Source organism: Haliotis rubra, unplaced genomic scaffold (genome assembly GCF_003918875.1).
Source record: "Haliotis rubra isolate DU_JTF1 unplaced genomic scaffold, ASM391887v1 Scf1693, whole genome shotgun sequence".
In the NCBI taxonomy this organism is placed as follows: Eukaryota; Metazoa; Mollusca; class Gastropoda; order Lepetellida; family Haliotidae; genus Haliotis; species Haliotis rubra.
In genome coordinates, this window is record NW_025765662.1 from 52,046 (window position 1) to 58,045 (window position 6,000).

The following is a 6,000-nucleotide window of genomic DNA, read 5'->3' on the forward strand; positions in this document are numbered from 1 at the left end:
AAAAATGTTTTTAGGCTGTTACTCTATATCCCTAAAATTTACAGAGTTGCAAATAGCATATGTCGAAATAACCCACTTTGGCCTAACTGGGCGTTCAGTGGGATGCGTAATACGATATCCAGAAAAGCATGTTTACTCGTAAAATCCGGCAAAACTTAGAACAAATACGAATAGCTGCTGAAAACAATAGATCAGACTATAGATGGCAATTAGGTCGCTCAGCCATGTATGACGACGGACCGTCGACTCATCTGGCATGAAATGCACGTGCTGCCTACAGGCACAAGGGGTCATCTCAAAGATATTTTTTTGTTTTTTCATGTGTGTTGACTATGTCTCATCTACTGATTAACAGATTACGTGTCTTTCTTTCATAAAGTTTATGTTGAGATATGTAAGAGAGTATGATACCCGAAAACCATAGAAACGCATCGTAGTATATAGGTGGCATGACACCGGAAAATCGACAGGACGTGCTGTGTACCTCCCCAGTATAATTGCCCTAAAGTATTATCTTATCTTAGCTGATATCTCTATCCCCGAGCCCGACCCCAGGTTTTGCTTTTGAGGCGACCTCTCCTATCTGTTTCTTTTTATAGTGACAGTGAGACTGCATGGTAGCTACATCCTCAATAGTTTCGGCATAAAAGTTATTATTTTTTACGTCAGCTATCGTTTATAATGAATCTACGTCTAATTTCAAATTGGGCATTTTAAAAGTGACCTTTGCAATACAATATCGTCGCACAGTAATTTGCATAAAGCCATGGTCTGTTACAAATGAGTCTTTTTTGACTTTGAAAAACCCGCATTGCTCATTTCTGCACTAATTTCCCCTCAGTAAAGTCCTTTTTCTCCGTTTCCTATCTCTCTACCACTGAGACTGTAGTTAGGCCGAACTTAGTTTAACAGATATTTCACACTTTCACAAATCAACTACATAAATTGTAGAGATAAATGAGAAAATACAGGGTTTTTTTCTATTTCCGACAGTACTATAGGGTCCTTGACTGATCGAGTTAAGATTTCTAGTCACATCGGCACTTTGTCAGCCATATAGTGGCCAAAACAAGTTGTACATGGCAGAGTAAGGGGGACATGCGTAAATATACTTTTTATTTCTCATTCTGGCTGACTCCAATCACAGAATATTCATATTTACCATCGTTTTTCATCCGCTCACGCATTTTATTCATATATACATTTACAACTTTCACAGTCGTGTTATGGCTGAAATACTGCCGACGTGACGGTAAATTTTGACTCCCTCACTTAAAATACAGATTACCCGAGCATAAAGAGCTCTCCCGGTGTGTCGTGTCAGTTTCAACTACGTGAATTCCGTGCACTACAGTTCCACCAACACACAGTAGACGAGCAGCCTATGGTGAAGCGGCCTTAGCCAGGTCATAAAACATGGACAGGCTGTACGTAAACCTATATGACTGTATTACCAATGAACCGGGGATTTTGCGTCTGTGTAATACTGACGAACAATACGGCGATTTTATTACGGGGTGCTTTAATGGCAACACATATTCCGTGTACGCGCAATTTCTTCCCGCTTTCTAAAAGTTGCTACATCGCATGCCCCGGGCAGTTTCAGATCGGAACAATTTTGTTCAGTAATTTTCAAATAAACACTGTAATTATTTTATTGTAGAAAAAAACCCAAAACATTTATTCAAGTACCGTTTTATTACGGAGGTAAAACGCCAGGACGTGTCGGTAAATACAAGTTGATGCAATTTTTAAGAAATAACACGTGAGTGAGTGAGTTAATATCGAACGTTGCGTCGGCTATGTTTCAGCCCTATTGGACAAAAGTTTAAGGACGTTGTGCAGGTACAGTATCACTTTATGGTACTGATGGGTGAAAGTCATTACGTCACATCGGCAATATTTAAGCCATAAGCTGGGACAACAAGATTTTATTAAAAACTGTCAACAAACGCCATAAAAGCTAAACGATAGACATCTTAGTTTTAATTTTGATTCAAAGCATGTCAATATTAAGATGAAAAAAAATTAGTTCAAATTAAAACTAATCTATGGACAAGTAGCAACCAAAGGAAAACCAGCTTAACGGGGGACTGCCTGAAATATTGCCGAGGTGACGTTAAATTTTAACTCACTCACTCACTTAAATGGGGCGGTAGGGTCGCCTAGTGGTTCGACCTGCGTTCTATTCCCCACACGGGTACAATGTGTGAGGCCCATTTCTGGTGTCCCCCGCCGAGATATTGCTGGAATGTTGCTAAAACCGGCGTAAAACCATAGTCGCTCACTCTCTTAAACTTTCTTGCAGTCTCCCAAAAGTGTGAGTTACAATTTAACGTCACCTTGGCAATATTTCACCCATAAAGTGACTATAAAGGGGAAAGACTTCCGCCCGTATCCCCCCCCTAATATTTCATTCTTGTCAAATCATATCACCTGAATATATATATATATATATATATATATATATATTCTTGTCCAGCATCAGGATAAATTTTACCATGTTTCTTTAATTGTATCTGAACATACTGAAAGATACATCCAACTTCTGAAAATGCCACTCAAAGTGTTTTTCTTTTTCTTTAAAATTTAGGGGCATACGGGCGGAAGTCTTGCTGATAGAGGTTTGATATATATTTGACCCAGGTTTGGAAATATACTTTACCTTGCTAAATTTTCAGATCAACAGAATTAGTGAGTGAGTGAGTTTAGTTTTACGCCGCACTCAGCAATATTCCAGCTATATGGCGGCGGTCTGTAAATAATCAAGTCTGGACCAGACAATCCAGTGATCAACAGCATGAGCATCGATCTGCACAATTGAGAACCGATGACATGTGTCAACCAAGTCAGCGAGCCTGACCACCCGATCCCGTTAGCCGCCTCTTACGACAAGCATAGTAGCCTTTTATGGCAAGCACATGGGTTGCTGAAGACCTATTCTACCCCGGCATCTTCACGGGTTTCCACAGAATTCACAAATCAATATGACCAGAGAGTCTAGATACAGTGAGTGAGTTAAGATTTTTAGTTTGATATGTTTGGATTATGACTGCTGTATTGAAGTACACGCGTCAGTAGTCTTTGTTTCATTTCTCTGGCTGCTTGTATAACGTAGAGACTCCGTGCGTGTTAATAGCAAAGCTTCTGATGTGTCTCCCAGTGTGTCGTGTCAGTTACAGTCACGTGAAGTCCGTGCACAACCGTCGCTCCGACTTACGGCGGACGACAAGCTGGTGGTGAAGCGGCCTTAGCCAGGTTATAAAACTTGGGCAGACCGTACACAGGTGCAGTGGCCCGTGAGGTTGTGATACTGATGTTGATTGGAGTTAAAATGTAAATATAAAGTATAGTTAATATTGTTAAAAAGACCCTTTACTGCACTGAAAGATGTATCCCTTGCGGTGGGCGTATTGTCAGTGTGGGCGTCTCGGGGTATAAAAGTTTAGTAAATACAAAATTTTCATAGTGGGTGGGGTAGGTTAGGTAGTTGGGTGGGCGGCTGACATAGTACCTACCTTTGTAGTCACATATGTAGAAGCCTAGGCCCATGCGGACCTCGTGGCCGGGGAGACAGGACGATGTCACGCTTCTTGCATGCTCCGCCATCTTGAGGGGCAGAGATGTAAGGAGTGTGCGCATTGGCCGAAATCTGGATTTCCCACGTCACGTGGCCCGATGTCGCCTCTATAGGCCTACCCTAGGTAGGGAATCGTCAGTCGTCCGATACCCGCATCGGGTAAGTGTTCAGCGACTTCGAGGCTTGCATCAAGACCAGGTTAAGTTTCCACTTATTGCTTGTTGTTTTAGGGATGTCCTGTTAATTTAGTGATAGCTTGGGAAGGGGGAGAAATAGCATAGGAATGAGTAGGTTTTGTTTTCTTATGTTCGGGGGTAGGTATTAGGGGGTGGACATAGACCAAAGTTAAACTGTATTTAAGTAGGATTTAGGTATGTAGATATACGTAGGATTGTTTTGACTAATACGTTTTTTCCCAAATAAACAAGAATGGAAACATAATATTCTTTTGTTCTGACTTTAATTGAGTTGAATTGGGAGAACCCGCCAGGAACCATTCACACAGAACTTGCAGACAAGATGTACTGACCACGTAAAGAGACCAATTATCAAACACAACGCAAAGCATTTTACTTCAGTAACACTTGTCACCCATATACAACGTTCTGCTGTCAGTGGGCGTCTATTTTACATCACTCACGCGCTAGGCGCCTATTACAAATATGTGTATTTAGACTTATCGTGATTTTTTTCTTATTGACAAATCACAATGGTTTTGATAATTCTGTTGACTTTAAAGTTTTGCATTATGAGAGAAAACTATTCAAACTAGTGCCAAATTTATGACAAACCTGCAATTTGGTTCAGTTTCAAGCATCGAAGTTCATGTGAGAGGAATGCTGGGGGGTAAACTCGAAATGGGTCAGAATAACAGCCTTTTATCCTTACATCCTCTGTTCTTCTTCAATATACCTTTTTGTGAGTTCCAGGATTACAAATACCAATTGCACTTTTAATGGCTTTCAGTATATGTGTTATGAATTTAGAAATAGTTTTAGTCACGATATGGCTGAAATATTGCCTGTTTGACGTAACTCACTCACTCATCACTTTCTCATTGAATTATACTAACTGAAAACCTCATGATAAGCAAATCATCGAGAGACGTTTTCACAAAACCAAGCGGTATGACATAAATAAAGCAAAAAAAAGGTAAATATTATCAACAAAACTATGTCTTGGAACTGACCCATTTATTGCAATCAACACCAGGACACGACGACCCAGCACGTGCAGTCAGTGAGTTTGTCACTGTGGTAGCGCGTCTCCTGAGTGACGCAGCACGTGCAACGTGTGGTGTGAGACGCTCGCCTCCACCAGTGTCAAAAAGAGATCGGAGTAATAGGCCTTATTTTGGAAAATAATGTCGAGTAAAACGTAAACGCTTTCAAAAAAATCAAAACGTTGATTAGACTAAGTTTGATAAGGCTAAATATCGCCGATGTTCAAAGGTGAGTGAGTGAGTGAACATTTAACGTCACGTCGGCAATATCTCAGCCATATCGTGACGAAAACAATTCTGAAGAGTAAAACCTGTCAAAGGTGGACAGTCAAAATACTAGAGTATCACAGATGTGAATATAAAACTAGCATGTAAAAGTAAAACAGTATAAAACACAGGTTATGGATCGCCAACATCTGCAGGTAGATCACCATACGAGGAACCGTGGACGGATGTTCCAAAGAATGTAAGAAATGTTTGAATAAACATACAAAGCAGATAAAAATGAATTCTCCGACTTGATCAGCCCCATAAAGAAAGCTAGAAAATACCAACAACAAGTAACAAATGTAATAATTATGAGAATTTCCAGGATGCAGTGGTAGAGTTGGTCTTAGAAGAAGATGATCTGTTCATGTCTGTAATGAGAAAGTGTTGTTATTATAAAAATATTGGTATTTATAAATAACCTACATTATCTCACGATTCTCTCTCTGCTTCGACACTGAGTGGAACGAATGTAAACTTCCCTGAAAGCCTCTCTTGTCCATACACCAGTGTTCTCCAAGCTGCCCTCCTTTCAGGACCTATAATGAATTACAGTTATTGATTCCCGACTTTAAACCATCCGCGTTTTGTCTCCAAGAAACCTACCTAAAAAGGACTGATAAATTTGACATCCATCGGTACAGTTCCTACCACTCCTTTTCTCCTCCCGGTGTAAAAGCTACAGGAGGCACTTCGATCCTGGTGAGGCAGGGCATCCTCCATAGCCCTGTTCCACTTAACACCAACCTACAAACTGTTGCTGTCCGCATAACTCTGAACATAGGGTTTACACTATGCTTACTCCATCTTCCTCCCTCCTCAACTGTCCACCTATCAGATATTCAAAACTTGTATAATCAAGTCCCAAAGCCCTGCATAATCATGGGCGACTTCAACGGCCATAACCCCCTATGGGGGAGTAATGATACAA